This window comes from Sinohyriopsis cumingii, chromosome 4 (assembly GCF_028554795.1).
Source record: "Sinohyriopsis cumingii isolate HCF-2022 chromosome 4, ASM2855479v2, whole genome shotgun sequence".
NCBI classification, from domain to species: Eukaryota; Metazoa; Mollusca; class Bivalvia; order Unionida; family Unionidae; genus Sinohyriopsis; species Sinohyriopsis cumingii.
In genome coordinates, this window is record NC_142964.1 from 33,502,561 (window position 1) to 33,523,327 (window position 20,767).

General features: G+C 34.3%; 2 long non-coding RNA genes across 3 annotated transcripts; one reads left to right on the forward strand and one right to left on the reverse strand.

Annotated features, from left to right (window-relative positions):
• Window positions 1-536: 536 nt before the first annotated feature.
• On the reverse strand, window positions 537-6,782 carry LOC149800907 (uncharacterized). The gene is made up of 3 exons (XR_016420431.1): window positions 6,550-6,782; window positions 4,747-4,932; window positions 537-1,326 (listed from the first exon to the last, which is right to left on the reverse strand). It is a non-coding gene; the product is annotated as an uncharacterized LOC149800907 (long non-coding RNA).
• A 396-nt stretch (window positions 6,783-7,178) lies between these two features.
• LOC149800908 (uncharacterized) lies at window positions 7,179-11,694 on the forward strand. Of its 2 annotated transcripts, none has more exons than XR_016420432.1 (3): window positions 7,179-7,407; window positions 8,140-8,276; window positions 9,597-11,694. It is a non-coding gene; the product is annotated as an uncharacterized LOC149800908 (long non-coding RNA). The 2 variants fall into 2 exon arrangements; XR_016420433.1 differs by having other exon boundaries at window positions 8,164-8,276.
• The last annotated feature ends 9,073 nt before the right edge of the window (window positions 11,695-20,767 follow it).

Genomic DNA, 20,767 nt, shown 5'->3' on the forward strand with positions numbered 1-20,767 from the left:
TGAGTGTTATATTCTTGTTCATATATGTTCTCTTCTCTGAATGATTAGGTGTGTATTATACCTAGAAATTATTGTATGTACTTTTATTAGTTAGGGTACAGTGTGAAATTGTACATTTCTAACATTAACATCTAGGTCCTTAAAACTTTTGTCACAGAAATTAAATTTAAAATATTAAATGGGCTGCGGGTTTGATACCCCACCACACCCCTGAATCAGCTGACTTGTGTGAATTCACTTAGGTTTTGATTTCATCAGCATGATAGAGTCAATGATGCTGAAACTGTTGTTAAAATACCAAGCAACATATAAGCTAGCAAAGGAAAAACAATTTAACAGACTTTGTCCCTCAACAAATTTACTTGAAAGTGAACAGGTCAACAGCTGAAAATTTCCTAAGCCTGAGGTCATGGACTTGAGAGTGGCCAGTTATTTTTCCATCTAAACGTTTGACAGAATTAATCTTGATCCTATTGAATAATTTGGATGTTGATGGAGAGAGAGAGAGACCGATATAGCTTAGTAATTAAAAAAAAATAACTTTAAATTTTTTTTAAGTATGTTGTATCATATATACTGCAATAAATGTTTGGTGCAACTTCAGTTTAATTATTGGGACCCACATCTAAGTTACATCATATATATTGTGCTATATATTTGATGTGAATGAAGAAGTTAAACATTGGATTAGGACCCACGTGTCTATGTACCAGTCCAACTTAAATTAGAAGAAAAGATTGGGGATCCTGGGATGGGGAAAATATTAAGCCGAAGCGGGAATTTCTAATCCTGTGACGTATGCATTTGCTTCATGGACAGTAAACTTACCCAGAAAATATCCACCAGAACAGGCAGAGCTGTAGAAAAGAAGCAATTATCTGACTCTTTTATTGACACATTTATGATCATTGTTGGCAGCTGTTGCAGGATATTGGTAAACTGAGCAAAAGAGTAGTTTTATAGAATGAAAATTATTCCTGTGAAAAAGCGTTAGGAATTGGAAGACTATTTCTATACACAAATTGTTAAACACAAGAAGGTGTCAATGTTCATGCGAGCGTTCATGCGAGCCTAGAGGGGAAGAAGACAGTTTACTGTCCAAAAGCATCAAGATATTTGGCACGTATCTGCCAGGCCCCAGCATGAGGGAATTACAGGTCGCTGTCCGGATCACAGCCTACCATGCTGCCGTAGTATGAACTGCCTACAGGAAGTAGGTATATTGGCACTCATCAAATCAACCTCATCCTCAAGAACTGGAATATATAATCTATATATACTGGCTATGGCAAGGACAGTCACATCCAGGATCAGAATTTGAAAATCCTGAAAAATTATTCCAATTTAATATGCTATTCATAAAGTGTAGAAGAATGTAGAAAAAAGAAAATAATATTAAAGATATGCACTTATTCAAATTTATTCATTTTAAGTCAACAGGTTTCACTTTACAATAATCTTGGATCAATTTGGGATTCAAATTGCACAAGAATTTTATTTTGATATCGGCACTGAGAATTCTATCACAACCGGAACTGATATTAAGTACAGTTTATGTTAAGATGGGCAGCTCCAAATATTGTTATGTATGCCTATAGTATGCATTCATTTTTATGATTACATATTTTGGGGGTCATTAAGTAGACAACATATTAAGTAGCTGATTTTGTACACTATGGGTTTTACTTTGCAATGAGGTAACTTCGTTTGAGTGAATATGTTTGCATGGCTTTTTGGACCTTTCAAGGTGTAAAATTTATTCTTGCTGATGTAGTTGATGGTGTTTGAGTTCCAGTCATGTGTTTCCCCGTAGGACATTTTGGCTCACATGATTTCTGATTAGTTGGCTGTTAAAGGCCCTAACCTTGTTGACAAGTGGAATGTTTTGAAAATGAATATTTGGCCTTCATCCTCAATCTGAAATTGTGTCTTAGTCTCTTTTATGTAAGGGAGTGAATAACACAAGTATTATTCCTATCTTAAACATATGTAGTGGAGACTGCCATTTAGTTGTATTCAGTTAGTATTCGAATTGATTTAATTAGTCCAATTATTCAATGGAGTTACAAGGTGCTCATAAGCATTAGGACTAAATAAAATATTTGGAATTACTGTGAATTGATTTAAAGATGTTTAGGATTTGATAATTGTGATACATCAATTCTTAGCATGTCCGCATTGTCCAGGGATGTTGTACATTAGGACAATAGATTGGAACACCACTGGAAATCATTCGGAATACACCACACTTATGGACTAGTGATAGAACGTTTAAGACTTTCTGGGATTTACTTCACAATACTGTAATTGATTTTTACATTTTTACTTTATTATTCGCCAAATAAATTATTTCTTGAATTTTACAAACCTTGATGTGTTTTTTTATGTTACTTAGTTTACGACCCGAGAGTCGTAACAGTACTTTTGAGCATTTCTAGAATTTACAGATTCCTGCCATTGGATAAAACAGAAACCTCTGATTGCACATGAATATATTTATACAACAAAGAAGCATATCATTGTATCATCATCAAATTAGATTTGTTCAGTATAATGCAGTACCTATATTGAAGTCAAATAATGTAAAGAATTTGCATTAGGATTTCAGACAATGGTAAAATTCATTTAGAGTGATCTCAAAGAAATGGCCAAATGATATTTCTCATTTGGTCGCTGTAAACGTTCTTAAAGATTCTGATGTGAAATATCCTCTTTTGCATAGTATAAATAAGCCATTAAGAGACAGTACAACTTTTACACAAAAGCTAATATATTCATTAATGGCGGAAGTGATATGCAGGGCTGTCTCTCACAACACACATGTTTTAGGTCAGAGGGTATGTCCCAACATCTTCCACACATGATATGTATGATAAACACCACACTGCCTTGGACCTGGATCCAACACATAAAGGACAAGGCTGGGATGTAAGTGCAAAAACTGGAGGAAATGATCCCTCCGCCTGTCTGTCTCCACATTTGTTATGATCTCTTTGAATTTGTTTTAGATATTAAGCATAAAAAATCCCTGTATGTATGTGGTACAAAACCCTTTAAAGCTAAAATTATAATACCATGGCAACTTCAACGATAAAACATTATGCAATTACATCAGGTATCAATCTTTGCAACTCCACCTTGAAAATAGATGCCCCAGAGGTTGTAAATGTTATATTGTAAAATTAGCTCCCGAAGGTTTTAATTCTGTGTGTAAATGTATGCAGTATTTTGATTTTATCATTACAGAAGGAACGTTTCACATTCATGTGCAGCTGTTAACTGTGTGTAATGTGCAGCTGTATAATACAGCCTATATATAATGATTATTCAGTACCTTTTTAATGCATATTGTGTACATCAAAGCTGCAATCTGATTTTAATCAGATCTCCACTGTTATACATGAAGATTTGACAGCGACCGCTTAGGGATCATCTACTGGTAACCTATGTTATTACCATGATTGCTAATGTTGTAATCCAATCAGATGAAGTCTTACATCTTCGCTTTTGGAGATTGAACAGTGTGGATGAAGAACATGAATGTGCACCGAACGATTTGATTCACTTTCATATTTTTGAAAGCTGCACTTTCATTGGCTAATTCAAATGTCACCAAAACACGACCTTAAGCGTTCGTCGTCAGATCTTCACGTAGGAGAGTGGAGATCTGTTATTAGTCAGACTGATGAAAGCGTTAAGCTTATGCCTTCACATGCTCAAGGAATACATTACAAGTTCTTGAGAGAATTAAAGAAATGTCAAACTTTTCATTGCATCAAGTAAAATTCTCATTACAGAAATCATGTGCAGTATTCACCTGTTCAGAGGTGGAAAAATGAACATCCAGCAACATGGGCAATTAAAATTATTTACCCAAATGTGTTGTACAAAATATGAAAGAAATTTATTTTTCTTGTACATCTTCATCTTATACTAAATTCTGGGCAAGTACGACACTTTATGATCTTTTTTAAGTCCTGATGTTTATCATTATTTTACATACACAGTATTATCATAAACTATTTTTGAGTTTTCGAAATAATCCTGAAGGCACGCCTCAAATAATTTTTGTTTTTGTTTTGTTAACTGCAATCAGGCTACTTAGTATGGTCTAATTTCTAGATTCCAAAGTTAGATGGTACAGCTTGATTTTTCATCATGGGGGGGAGTGTTAATATAACAATTATAATTTTTTATTTAAATTGTAAAAAGCGTACGTCTACCCTAACAATGTTAAAAAACACTTCTTACCTATATATGTTTATATATGATGGTTTCATGAATTAAAGTTCCAGTACAACCATTTATTTACATCTTTGTGTGTATTTTAATAAGTATGGTGGCTTGAATTACTAAATCAATTGCCTTACATCAATAAATCCTGCGATTCCCAGCTTAAAAGGGGACAATTGTGCACCTTATAAAAAGGGAGCCTTTCATGATGAAGATAAAAGAGGTATTATATCTGTGTCAGAAAAGGTTGCTATGTAAATGTGGTGGCCTCTGTATTTTCTATGATAGCCCTATGTATTGTCATCCTTCATCACATTATATGGGGGTGAGTAGCACGAAATAGTAAAGCCGTTTAAACAGTTTACGTTTTGTTTAAATATATTATCCTTCAATGGGAGTATCCGTTCACTGATTTGTGCAAATCACTAATGCCATATTTTAATCTGTGCCAATTTATCAAACACTTTTCACTGTATATCAATACTTTGTATTGCATGATAAAAATAAAAATACCCTCATTCTTGCCTGCCTTGTTTCAAGTATGCGAAAGGTTTAGTCATCTCTGTTGTCCCCAGACTGCACGGCATGTCTTCCTCCTCTTCCTCCTCTGGTTCTTGCTCCACGAACTGTCATTCCTCTCCCTCTCCCTCTTAAATGTCGCTCTGGACTTGATCCCTTAAGCAAGAGGATTTCTTCAGTCTGGGGTAATAACAAATTTTCTACATTTGAGTTTATTATAGGGAGATGTACCTTCTCTATTAGACATTATAATTGCTAATTTGGGCCAGTTGTTTTGGTAATGAATTTTGATATTTAAAAGTATTACATAATTTGACAACCGGTGTTTTCATGAGTACTTTTCAAACGTGTATGATTATAGTGCTAATGGACAGTCACAAATAAACACATCCGAGGTTGTGATTTGATGGAAGCTTTGGACATGGATTCCCTACTCTAGTCGCAGATTTCAATAATTCAACTCCTTTCCTTCTACCATATAAACTATATTTGAATACTATATGTTTGTAAGGTATGAAATTGGGAAGCAAAACATCTGATCTGTACCGTTTACAAAATGTACAAATTTTACTGACGTAGCTAAAAATGTCACTTTCGTCTAAGACTACAAAAAATCGAGTATCAGTGGATTTATTGCAATACTTTACAAAGCACGTCAATTTAAATCATTCTCGTACAACTTAAACCATTTAAATATTTTAAACATGATTGTGAAAGTAGTTCTAAATAAATTTCAATGCTTTCTCTTAAAATAGAAAGTAAAAGGAAATGGGATGAGAAACAGAAGAATATCGTACTCACCGTTATTTACATGTAGCGCGATTTGGTAGTGTGGTTATTTTCTACGTCATCCTCTTCGGTGTACCCAATAAAGCATATAATGATGCAAATTTAGGTCACCTTAATTCTTGCCGGGATCTACCGATCACTGACGAGCGCGAGTTTCAAGATGGAGACGTTAAATTCGTTACTTTACGTACGAAGATATTCCAGATCTCGTATTTCATGAGAAACTCTGTGTACTTCATATTGATCAAAAATTGTCTTTTACATACTATTCAATAAATTAATATACATAAATGTGACAGTAAGGTCGGACTAAATTTCACTCTCAGCTGCTGTATTGAGAATTTAAATCAAATGGACCACTGTTGAAAATTTATCTTCCAAGTTTTAAAAATATCCCCACACAAATAATGCAAAACGGTGTGTACCACACAAATATAAAACTTTTTGACACATCGTTGGACTGCTTGTTCTCACTAGGCATCTAAAGCTGACCCCGCAAATGTAAAACATAAAACAAATACAGAATGTAAACCAGAGGTGGCTTGGTATAAAATACCGGAAAGTCGCCCGAACAAGTCTAACTCTAGTGGACAATATATATTATCGTTCTTTGAAATGCGTTTACTGTTTTCTTTAGGTTTTGTTATCATATGTTCTCCGTTACACTAAAGTCAAGGTGAAATACTAAATGTCAGCTACAAAACAGCAAAAATAAAGCTCTCGATGGCACCACCATTGCGGCAATTCACACCCCACCCCACCCCCACCCCCAATCCCCTCGCGCACCTACTACTTTACAGTATTGTTACTTCAAGAGCGGAGATAGGTCAGATATTCGAATTTATTTAAAATGGCGTCTTTTACAAGTATGAGATAGGTGGTCGGTCCCTCTATCTTCACGACTGTATATCATATAAAAGCGTTAAAATATCGATGAGAAAGTGAAAAATAATCATATAAAATGAATATGACCACTCAAGTGTCCAAACACCTATTAAAATTGCCTACCTTTCAACGAATTTCCAATAGCCTCCACTTAGAAGAATAACTGGACCCAGGAAGGAAATTACATCAGGGTATTTATTTTAGAATACAGTGCGCATAAGCAAACAAAAACAGAATTGAACGTTGTCCAAATTTTTTAGTGGCTCGAAGGGGACGAAGAAATTATGCGACGCAACAATATTCTTCTAGTTCTTCTAGTGGAGGAAGTTTGGAAATATTCCCAAACAAAATTTTGTAAAATGTTTGGTTATTCTTGTCGGTCTCTAGACATGCGCGCACCTCGTACGAGAAAAAGCACTTGCACAAAATAGTACAACTTTCTATGAGTTGTTTCCCTTACTACATGACTTCTCAAAAGCTATTTTGCCAAGATATAGTTTAAAGGCACAATAGTGCAGGGTGTATGATATTTTATACATTGTAAAGATCATGAAACGTATTTAATCTGGCCAATTATAAACTGAAATAATGCACAAAAACCTAGGGTGTGTGAATATTCGATCATATAATTGGTAAATGAACCAGAGAATATGCATTTAAAAGGCGGGAGGGGTGCTTTATTGGAAACTTAGAAATCACGAACCGCTACGGAAATCTCACGTGATCACATTAAAGGTTACATCATCTTCGTCTCGTGGGCGGGTTATGAGTCCCGTGATTGAAATTTAATATCTAAAGTAAACGAAAATGGCGTGCTCGCGGGAAAATACACATGTAACGGTCGCCAGCTTTGGTTGCGTTTCGAAAATAAATGTCGAAGAGTTGTCAGAAAATCCGAATGGAGATTATCAAAGTTCGATGGAGAGCATTGGTGGAGGAGTTAAATACGTCATTCGACACTGAAACATTGTTGTTGGACAGGTATGCCAACGTCTTCATTATAAAGTGTTCTCCGCTTGTCATATATATTGTTGCTATGTTTGAAAGCAGTTTTATTATCATCACTGAACAAGTATTGGATTGACTTTGCAAGAAACAAAAGCTCAATATGAGCGGATGACTGATATTTCACTCCGTGAATGTGTTGTGTGACGGGTGGAGAGGGTTATCTAACAGCGTACCGAGCTCATTTGTTTACATGTTCATTACCTTCGTGTGACCGGCTCTTTAAATTACGTTAGAAAAATTAGATGCACACACAGCTGTTCTCTCTCTCTCTCTCTCTCTCTCTCTCTCTCTCTCTCTCTCTCTCTCACACACACGCACACACACTCTCATACACACACACACATACAACCTTGGAGAAATGGGACAAGTACATTACTTGCTCAAAATGTTAATAACCTATGCATGTAAATGTGTAGAACTAATAATACATGTTTGATGTTGAACTGTTCAAAGGGTTTTCTAGATCTGACTGTAAAACTGGCACTTTGCCATTGTTATTAGTTATTGTTTTGAGTTGCAATGTAGTTTTATTTGTGTGAAAATATTTTGGATTTGTTACCATTATGTACTCTCGCTAACATTAAGTAAATCAATTTTAAGTGCCTACTTGACTAATTCCGAACAGAGAAATAGATATAAATAAATAAATTATAAAAAATGAAAATTTATTGCATGTTTTAAGTTACAAAATTATAACAAATATAGCAACAGATGTACTCAAACAAACAGAACCAATGGACGCTACATGACCATGCCTCATATCAACGTCTGGACCAGTCCTTTTATACAAAGAGAAAGAAGACACCTTGAGTATCTAAAGCGTTGGCTATTGAGTGAGGAAGGTATAATTACAATTTTCTTGTAACTTTTTAATTTATTATTTTTGGTTGCTGCATCAGTAACGCCACTGAAAACAATACATCTTATATACTGCAATAAATATTTTATGTCATTGAAGAAATTAATTATTGTTACCCACATATCTATGTAGCAGACCAGCATAAATTGGATTAAAAAGTTGGAGATCCTAGGACGTGAAAATAAAAGTTGGTTACAATCATATTAATTGATTTGTATGTTGGTGGAGAGACAGACAGAGAGACAGACAAAGATGAGTAATTATGCAGTGGAATATGGGCAATGTTCAATTACAACACAGTGTAATTGCAATTAATTACTCAATTACACCAATTACATTGTAATTGGACCCAAGTCTGATAGACTGAGAGGGATGAGTAATTAAACAGTAGAATTTAACCTTGAAATGTATGTTCCAAGTATCTTGTATAATATATACTGCACTAAATGTTTGACTAAACGTATCTACGTTACATCATATTATGCTGCTCTACATATTTGATGGGACTGAAGAAGATAATTTTTGGGGACCTACGTGCATATGTACCAGACCAGCTTAAATTTGAATAAGAAGTTGGTAATCCTGGGATGGAAAAAATTCCAGCCTCTAATCCTGTTACGTATGAATTTGCTTCATGAACAGTGAACTTTCACAGAGACTAATTACCCGAACAGGCAGAGCTTTAGCAAAGAAGCAACTATCTGATTCATTTGTTGACGCCTCTATGATGATATTTGGCAGCTATTGCATGCTGCTGGTAAACTGTGCAAAAGAGTTTTATATAATGACAATTATTCCTGTGAAAAAGCCATTGGAATTGGAAGACTATTTCAGTTTTGACGGTTGCTGTTCACGCATTTTTTACTTTATTTTACTTGAAGTCATTTCAAGGTTATCAAAGAAAATATAAATGTGTTTTTTATTTGTTACAATTGTTCAAAGACATCACAAACCATTTCTGGTTTTAATGCAAGACTGCCAGTAGCTACGAACAATTTTGGTGAGATTTCTGTCCTTGTATTTTCAACAGATAGCCGTAAATGTTTGCGTCGTATAATGTTGTTAAAACAAGTTACATTTCATAATACGTATCTTCTGCTTTCGGTTAATATGTCTGTGTCCCATGTTTACACATAACCTAGTCTTGTAACATTGTAATCTATGAGAACTAATCTACTTGAAATTTCAGCTTTATTTGGAATGTTGAAGGAACAGTGCTCTAATATTGAATGAAATGTCATTATATGTTAGAATGAGGTTATTTATCACACAAGTTAAGAAAATAATTTTCTCTTTCAAATAGATATCAATGATATAACAAGAAAATGGTAGATGGTCCGCTTTACTTGCAAGGAGAATAACACATCCTCACATCAGAAAACTTATACAGAAAGGCCAGTCTCAACTTGGGGACAAGCAGGGTATGTATTGGACTAGATGACTCAATGAGTATGATCATGGGATGATTGGTGGAAACCTGGCGCCTCGGGAACTGCCATAAACTTAGATTTTTTTTAAGATCTTCTGATTTTAACATTAGCTACATACGTTATGAAATTGTGTCTGCTACGGCTGGTTATACTTTACATAATATTCTGTAAACAAAAGCAGTTGAAAAAAATTATAACATTTATAATTGCAATTAGTGAAAACTTTCTATATTGATTATTTCTGACCTTATTGTCCAGGTTGTTTAAATTGCAGAAATAAACAAGAGTTTTAGAATATTCTGAATGACAGTATTATCGTATGATGCAATAAAGAGGAAATATTATATGCAGTTACAACGAAACAAAGAAATGTCACTTGTTTTCATTTATATACAAATTCTTAAATACAAGAAAGTGTTAATGTTTATGCGAACCTAGAGGGGAAAAAGACAGTTTACTGTCCAAAAAGTTCATGATATCTGTCCCATAACCACCAAGGACAGCAAGAGGGAATAACAGGTCTCTAACCGTACCACAGCCTACCATGCTGCCATAGTATGAACTGCCTACAGGGAGCATATTTATTGGCACTCATCAGATCAACTTCAGAACCAAGGACTGGAATATCCAATCTATACATAATGGCTAAGGCAAGGACAGCCCCATCCAGGTTTAGAACTTGAAAATCCTGAAAAATAATTCCATTTGAACATGCTATTCCCTAAATGTAAAAGAATACAAATGCAAGCATTAATAGAAATATGCACTTAAGCAAATTTATTCATGTTAAGTCACCAGATTCAGCTTTAAAATTAACATGGATCAATATAAGATGAATATTGCATATTGTTTTTGTTCTGATATGAGCATTGAGAGTTTCTTCACAATTGGAACAGCTACTAACTATAGTTTATGTTAAGATGGGCAGCTCCAGGTACTGTTATGTATGCCCATATTAAAAATTGATTTTTATGATTACAGATTGCGGGGTCCTTTAGCAGACAGCATATTTAATAACTACTCTGTCAACTGGGATGTTTACTTTGGGGTGGTGTAATTTCGTTTGAGTAAACATGTTTTGTGTGTAAATGCAATTTTGTGTGTAATTAATGTAAGCAGGATTTTGATTTTAACTTTGCAGAAGGAACGTTTCACATTCATAAGCAGCTGTTATATGTGTTTAATGTACAGCTGTGTAATGTAGCCCATATAATTATTCAGTGCCTTTTATTGATACATATTGTATACATTAGAGCTGTAAGCTTAGGCGCTAACATGCTCAAGGAATAAATACAAGTTCTTGAGAGAATTAAAGGTATGTCAACCGTTTCATTGCATCAAGTAAAATTCTTATTACACAAATTATTTGCAGGAATCACCTGTTCAGAGGTGGAAAACTGAATGCCCAGAATCATGGGCAATTGAAATTATTTACCCAAATTGTTGTATGAAATATGCAGGAAATTTATTTTTCTTGTACGCCTTCATCTTATTCTAAATTCTGGGCAAGTAAGACACTTTATGATTTTTTTAAGTCCTGATGCTTATCATGATATTATATACAGAGTATTATCTTAACCTATTTTGGGGATTTCGAAATAATCCTTAAGGCATTTCTCAAGTTTAAAACAGAAGAATAAAAATGTAGTCATTACCTTGCAAGATTTAAATAAATAGATATGTCAATTTTGGTGCAGGTGTAATTCTTGTTTTCGTTATGTTAACTGCAATCAGGCTACTTAGCATGGTCTAATCACTAGATTATAAAAATTATAAATTTTGTACTTAGATTCTAAAAAGCGTAAGTCGACCTTACCAATGTTAAATATTTTTATGCCACTTGTGTAGAACACTTCTTACCTACATATGTTTAGCAAGTTTATATTTGATAGCCTCATGAATTAAAAGTCTAGCACAAACATTTATTTACATAATTTTATGTACTTTGATAAGTATGGTTGCTTGAATTGCTAAACCAATAGCCATACATCCTTAAATGTAGTGATTTCCAGCTTAAAAGGAGACCATTTTTGCACCTTATTAAAGGGGTAGCCTTTCATGACGAAGACAAAATAGATGATGACATGTATTATATTTTGTGTCAGAAAACGTTGCCATATAAATGAAATGGCCTCTTTATTTTCTGTGGTATCCGTGTGCATGTTCTTTATCAAATGATATGGGGCAAATAACGATAAAATATTGATGTCGTTCAATGGAAGTATCCATTCACTAATTTGTGCAAAACACTACTTACATAAAGATACTTGAACCTGTACGAATTATCAAAGTTTACACTACATATAAATACCTATTTTGTATGACAGCTATATATAAAAAATTACACACATTCTTGCCTGCCTTGCTTCAAGTATGTACAAAGTTTAATCATCTCTGTTGTCTTTAGGCTGCACGGTATGTCTTCCCCGTTTAGTTCTTGCTCCATGATTTCTCCTTCCTCTCCCCCTCAAAGGCCACTCTGGACTTGAGCTCTAAACCAAGTGGATTTCTTCAGTCTGGGTAATAACAAAGTTTCCACATTTGAGTTTAGTATAGGGTGTGTATCTTCTCTATTATACATTGTAATTGCTAACCTGGGTCAGTGTCCTTGGCAACGAATTTTGATATTTAAAGGTATTTCGTAATTGACAACTGGTGTAATCAGGAGTATCTTTCAAACTGCTATGAATATAGTGGATAGTCACACAAAATCAATATGTAGCAAGATAAATCCCAAAAATATTTGTTGGTGTTAATACAGGACTGAAATATAGCAACGATTCATAACTCCAGAAAACTATTGATGATCTGGCAACAAAATCTTTGCAGTAATGCTAAATCAATCAAAGGAGTCAAGCCAGCCTAAACTCGTGGCGAGAAAATTAAATGAGACCTGTTAGTTGATTCTTAATGAATGGCGGAAAAATTTGATGGCTTGTTTCAGCTTTACGGTAGCTCATTAGTGCCAAATTTAGTCAGCGGGAAAAAGAATTGTGAGTATTAACAATTTTGATTTTAAAAATCGTGGTCTTGGCAAATTCACTAATCTTTTGTTTTTGTTGATGTTTTGGGGTTTAACGAAATTTCTCAGCGCAAGATAGCTATATATGGTGGCCAGAATGACTGGTGACGAGAACCACCGACCCACGGGAAGCTACTGACAGCTAGTTTACATGCCTACATTGGCAAGCCCGTTATTTAAAAGGACGCCAACAGAGATGAGATGGCAGAGATCGGTAACACTAACATTTTGTACAGATACAGAAGACAACATTGCTGGAGGACTGCAACCGAGACAGAGTGTCAAAATCATGAGCAATCTAGTACTGATGGTTTTGACCTGAAAGTACTTGCCAGAAAAGAGTATCAATTGTGGGGATACTTTCCTTTACAAACATAAAGGTATAAATATTTTACTGTATTGCAAGGTTCTGTAAATGGTATCTGGTCCAAGGTGGAAAGTATTTCTTCAGATGCCTGTTGTGAATTTTGACATTGAACTTTATCTTGTCAATGTTTTGAACAGAATGATTTTATTCATATCGTTAAATATTTTAAGTCTCGTACTGGAAAATTATAACATTTTCTTACCTTGGATGAGTAATTCATTATGTTAATGAAGATTGGTTTAACATCTAGAAGTACGCTGCTTGGTAAACATTTTCTGGAAGAACTGTGTTTTAAGACAGAGAACCTCTCAAGACAAATGGATTGCTAATGTTTATGGGTCTAGGTTTACTGAATTATGTGTAGCAGGTAGAAAATGGCTGAACAGGCAATGATACATTTATACGTCAAACACTTGTGGACACGTGAGCTTAATTATTGCTATAAGATTGCCCAAATAGTTTCACTCGTACACATGACTTGGAAGTCTGCTTTAAAAGGACATCTGAAAATAAATTTCAACCAAAGTTAAGAGTGAGAAGGGATTAGATGTTAGAAACCATGATCTAAATGTGTTTTAAATTCCCCATTGTTTCCATATACACATTCCCAGTTCTAGGAATGCTATTAACACTGAAGTGTATGGCAAAGTCTGACGGTAAATGATACAGCAAAGGCAGTGTTTCGGCTGTCGAAGGTTGCTACCAAGTAATAATCAAACATTTATCACATTTTCGTTAACTTTACATATCGAAACTTGAATGGGGAAGAAAAGCTTTGTTATATTTCTCTTACACTCAAAGCGATCACATATCGCAGCTCTGTTGGCACGCGGTAATGCTAGACTGGTCTTCATAGCTTATGCACAAAAAAAGAAACAAAACAAAAGCATACCATTATGGCGCGGACGAAGAAGTAACCAATCGGAACATTCTCGGCCTTTTCCGTCATGTCGAGATAGATACATCGGATGTAATTCGTCGCCATAAAGAACTATATTCTGAACTTCTTCCGTTCGTATCGAAAAATAGGGCGAACGGAGGCAAAGTCAAACTTGGAATATTTTCGGTCTTTACGTGGTTAACTCGACCAGAGGTGATTCACAAAACACATTACGTTGACATGCTTTCCTTCAACTACTTCAAGGGTTATTTCACGACCTGATATGGTTGAGTGATGTTCCGATCGAAACACGTCTACCTGACCAATCCGATCGAATCGGCGTTTGAACTGACGACAAATATGTATAAGGCAAGCACCCAAATCATCCATACAGCAACTGTATCTCTGCAACCTCCAAACGTCCCTATAAAAAATCTACAAATTTAACTCCCTATCTATCAAATTACGACTCAGGTACTAATTTATTTATATTTTTGCTTTTGCTTCTGTGGTCAAGTGTGAATATTTGCAAAACTCAAGGACTTTACCAGATCAAACCTAACCTATTCTAGTTCTTGTTCAATAATGCTTTTCAATAATTATGGTATATGTGGCACTAACAAAAACCATAGTCCCATATATACTTTGTAAGTTTATTTTTAACTATACTTAACATAGCAGACTAAACTTTGCACTTTACCGGCACATAGATATAACATGGTTCTTGTGAATGCTTATCTATAACACGGTTCTTGTGAATGAACCTTGACTTTAGCATAAATTATATGAGTTACCAGGGACTGGGAGATCCTAATAAACAATAAGATGTATTTACGTACATGAAGAGAAAGCATGTATAATATTTATAATGCAAGACAACCATTTCACTAAAACATGAGAGAATTTTCTAAGCGCAATATTGGGATATGAATGAACCAGAGCAATTGTCTTTTTTCAAAAGCTACAAAAAATTCCGGAAAGAAATTAGAAGAAGTTAAACCAACTATGTTTTTCACTCAGAAAATATATATTATATTAATAAGATAGTTTCTGTTCTGAGAAAACATGATGGTAGTTTAACTAAAAGCCAAAAGGATATTTTACAAGAAAATAAATTGCACTATTAAAATTCATAAACCTATCAACATGTCCAAACCGATGATTATTGAATCTGACTTAAGTTACAGAGAAATACCGAAAGTGAATAAATACTCAAAATGAATCTTTACAAAGATCCATCTCCCATCTGGGGACAAGCTCAGCTTTGAATGAAATATACCAAATAAATAAAGTTTTGACCCAGATGGATTTACAGTTGAATATTTTTGCATTGGTTTTTTGTTTATAGTATTTTTAATTCAGATATTAGTCGGTCTTTTGCAGGAGCAATACCATTTTCATCTGTGTCAGGATAATTATCTTTTACACAAACGAAGTAGATAATTACAAGTATAACAAACAGTGGCCAAAACGGAACTTAAAAAACTGGAGATCAATGTCTCTTTCAAATAATTCATATCAAATAGCCACTGCTTCTGTCTCAAACAGGATGAAAATGGATTTGCCTGATATTATAAATACAATCTTATGGGACTTTATTACAAGTATATACATCGTTGAAAATATTTGCAATTTATACAATTAAGTGTTCGTATTAAGATATGTAACAAACCAAATCTAGTATTTATAACAGACTTTGGAAAATCGTGATTCTTTAGAATGAGCTTTTACAGAAAATATTCTACTCTCTGATAATGTTAGATTATATGCTATAAAATAGACTCAGCTTTTAATAATAATACAGTCTTCTGTACTAATGACTGACCAGTGTTCTTCATGTTTGACATAAAAAGAGATTCCAGACAGAGACATCCCCATCTCATCGTATATATTCATAATTTCTACAAAGATTTTGGCTACATGCTCTGGAAAATTTCCAGACAATAGGAGCACTGAAGTAAATGTCAAAACTTAAGTAACAACTGAATACGCAGATGATAATTATTTACTTTTACACGGTTCTGTCACGTTATAAGTAAGGAAGAATAGCCAGATTGCAACATGTATATGCTAGACCCTGACGCTAATTGTTCGCTTCATAAATGTTGCGAGTGTAAGACGACATCAAAAAGACGGGGGAAGCCAGTAGTATATAACATGGCCATAGGAACTTGTTACTGGTGCCTTATTCTGCTGAGTGCGATTCACAGGTAAGTGGCATGAATTGCCGGTGTTGGCACAAAGTAACATCAAGTGAGGGTCGTAAATCCACCCTTGACAGACTGCCGGAGAGAGGGCGATGTCTGCTAATTATGTAGACCATGGGTGAATCGACATCCACTCGGAATAGAGCAAGGCGTGGCCACCATTGGAATCGCAAGTTAAATATAGTGTTTTGAAACTAAACGTCAGTAGTCTCTAAACCATCCAGCGCGAATTACATAAGGAAGTTCTAATATGCTAATGTCCTTGTGTGTGTTGGGACAGGAAGTTTTTAGAGACCGGATGAGCTGTGGGAGACAGACAAGGGAAATACCCTGGTACTATTGGTCCCGAGTCTCTGGGAGACAAGGAGAGAACAGAAGTGGAGGAAGTGGAAGGTTGAAGGACGTGGTTGTTGGACTTAAGGGGTACTGGGTACCAGTCAAGAAATACTACAGATGAGTAGAAACACAGGACAGGAGGAAAATCTATCACACTATGTCAGATGATGAAATAGGCCGTCACTTGGTCGAGTGAAAGACGAGTGATAGGGTTTTTAATATTGAATTTCATTTGAAGAAGGATTAACTGTAATTGAATGGCATTAAATTTGTTGCTTATTTGAATTTCACCTTTTGTATATTCAGTTATTTAACTGTCGGCATCCCTGACTGGGGTCTCGGAGCTTTGCATCTCTATCACTACTTCAATTTCTAACAAAAACGAGCCAGGATGGGTCATCTGTAACAATTAAAGATAATACTGGGTGCACCCCACCCCAACATAAGGTAATCTACGAGACCCCCATACAGGTTCAGATCATAAAAACCGCATTAGATCTTATCTATCACGCTTCTTAATTTTCAGCAATTAGTGTAAATATTGAAAATAACCAAAAGAAATTGGCTTGGTAATAGAACAGGCTATAAACTTCAATTCTGACCCATTTAAAATTTAGACTGGAACGCTATTGAATTCGTTTTCCATGGCATACTTTTTTCCTTGGTACCGTTAAACTGCAATCCAAAAATCAGAGAAATTAGTAGTCTTCTTGTTCATTGGTCAAAACATTAGTATATCTTACTGGCAATTAATAGTTATAGAAAGCCTCATTAAAATTAACTCATTTTTGGTCCTTCCAAATCCTCTTGACATGTGTTCCGAGAGCATGAATCACTGTTATTTCTTTGGAACTGACGAATGACTACAATGTAATGAAATGTGATTATCAAAGATTAAAAGGAAGACAATATTTAAATGACAAGTACAATTAACTTTGACGATTCTAATACATAGACTTGGCTGAGAAGATTCGTAATTACCGATCGAAAGTGGAAGAATATACTAATTGTATTTTCTAATTATATCGGAATGGTTTCTCTTTTGGAATAGACATTGTTTTTTATTTTAACAAAAAACATTAAAATCTGAATAGATCTTGGGAAAACGCTTTACTGGATAAATGCAGATGTTACGTCGCTGTGAAATTATTAATACTTGCTGCAGACACAGATATGGAAGAATCGAAAATATCAAGACCGGAAGTAATAGTATAATTTGCAGCCACTGGTTTGTAATGGGGCTTATGGATGTCAATGATTCTGTAAATATAGAAGGAATTTGAATTAGTTATGAGAAGCTGATTAACACATTCCAGGTAAAGCGGCTTTCAAAGATTTTTAAAATGTAATAGATATAATAAAAAGGTATAAAGAAAATTACGATTTAACTAGTGACAATATTTTACAACGATCCATGTAACATCCATATTCGCAGCCATCAAATAGAAGCAAAAAGTGTTATAGAAGAATTTATTAGACTTTTATCAAAAGCACGTGCGCCCGCATCTGAAGTTAAATAGAATCTCTAATTAGATAATATACATAAAGAAGATTAGCCTGAAATTTCAAAGTTAAACATTTAAATATTTCAAACTAATCTTACCGATTACAAAATGTCAAAAACAACGATGGTTTCAATTTAATTTTCTACAAACAATTTTGATTACAAGCAAGTTTCTTAGCAACAAGGAAATACATGTTGTTTCTGCAGAAACAGAAGCTCGTTGTTTTTACTGTGTAAAAAAGAATATTTTCATATTTTTTTTAGATTAGATCAAAAGTAATTGTCAATATTTGTCTTATTTTATACTAAAAAGAAATGGGTTTTACTTGGGATAAATGACAAACAGATATATAATGTAGTAAATCTGTATTTTGCTACCGTAACGAAATATTATCACGTTATATATCTGCATCAACTCAATCGTGTTGCAGTCCAATTGATATGCCATCTGTAGGACCTCCAATACAACAAATTGAACTAAAATAATAAACCCCCTTTCGCATTATGCGTTTCAGGCTGTTGCAAAATAGAAACCGAGTGGGTTTTGGATTAAATGAATAACACAAACACAATGTGTGAAAAATGAAAATTTATTAAATGAAATAATAAAGAAAATATATGGTGTATAAATACAATGATTCTCTCACACTCTCAACATACGATTGATCCAATCACTCTACACAAACATTCACAAATTGAAAATAAACCAAAAATATGAATTCAATATGAAATACAGATTCAAGAAACCTCATGGACTGCAGATACGTTTCAAATAATATTATGCACTGTAAGAGAGATTCACATAATCTCACGTATGGACTTCGATTAAGATTCAAATAATCTCAAGGTATTCAAATGTGTTTCAAATAATGTTATGCACTGTAAGTGAGATTCACATAATCTCCTGGAATACAACTAAGATTCAAAATAATCTCATGTAAATGAAAATGTACCCAATTGAAACAACAGTTGGTACACACATATGCTTCTTGACCCTTGTACAGTCGTACGATTCATAAACTGATGAACCGCACAGTTTCACAGAGTCCTTGGGTTGGCCCACACTTTTATCGGCCGCTCACACCCTTCATGGATCCACCACATGTACAGTCATACGTATACACACGTACAGACAGCATACCGCGCCCTTGAATTAGCTACGTCTACATTCGTGGCTCCACCACATGTACAGACATACGTACATACATACATACGTATCGACAGCAAGCAGCCCTAAATACTCTGGAAACTCCAGACAGCTCTAAACAGCTTTAGACAGCTTCAGACAGTTCTAGACAGCTCTAGTCAGCTCTAGTCAGCCCTATCGCTGGAGAACACAATGGAGAGCGTACGCTCCTTGACAAGATCCAAAACGAACAGTGTGTCGGTTAGAAATTGATCTTCCTTAAATCCATTGGAGAATGAGTAATAGTCAGGGTAAAATACCCGTGCATATCATGCTTTTAATGTCCCTCGTCGCAAATAATTTCAGGTGAGATACATGTTAGTACAGTCGCTTACCTGGAAAAACACTTATTCACCCTAGACAACGTTGTACGCATTTACAACGATAATAGTCAAATAGTTCTAAGGCAAAACCAAGTTATTTTTTTTTTGTTTTTGGCCTAATTCTGTGACACAGGCGAGTCACCGCTCCTTATATCGATCGCTAAAAATCATAACGAGGCTATCACTGCTGGTGAATGTTCTTTATATTGACTTGGAAGTCGAGATCGGCGATGGAAAGTCTGAATAATATCATGACAACATGTACATGTACTTATAATGTTGATAAACAAATGAGTATTCAGAATAATAATAATAATAATAATAATAATAAACACCAATATGCTTTTAAGACAAAAATAAAAAAAAACACACACAGCCAAGCAAATGAAAAATTTCTCTTAGAAAATGGTTTTATGCTATAAACTTGCTTAAGAATGTTTTTTTATCTTATTTTGTACTAAACCAATTTAAGCAAGTACATTTTAAGTTTTAATAATATTTGGCAAATCATGTTTAGAGGTATATACATTTTATCTATCAAATCACGTTTAGAAGTATGAAGTATAATAAACTGAATTACAATCAGTGGAAAATCTATCATAATAATTGCCAAATCTGAAGACAGCAGCCCCCACCCACCTTCTGTCCAATTTAAATTTAAAATAAAATTTTCATTACTCCATTTGACTAATACCAATGTACAGATTTTAGTCTGCAGTGAAATCTGCTAGTTTCTGAATAACGGACAAATGTTGGATTCAAACACTGAAAATGTCGACATAAACTCATTTTGAGAATCCGGGATCTAAGTGTGGCAATTATGCAAACAATTTTAATTTAAAATAATATTTTGGTATTTCTAAAATAATTTCTAACGAAAATAGCATTATTCTATAGTTTGGTATTTAAAATAAAATAACATTATTCTATAGTTTTTTTACTCTGATTTAAACAAAAGTTTATCTATAGTTTAAGTGTTTTAAATTTAAATAACATTATTTTATAGTTTTGGTATTTTATTTTAAATAATATTATTCTATAGGTCATGTATTTTAATTTAATTAATTGGCTCTGAAGAAATCAAAACAATCTGAAATGATCTCAAAACAAGAAGATGGTTCCTGATACTCTTCTCTTGTGATACATCTACTACTGTGGGTAAAACTAAACTTGTATCTTCTTTTCCGCAAAAGACGATCAACGTGATTAGCTTCTTCGA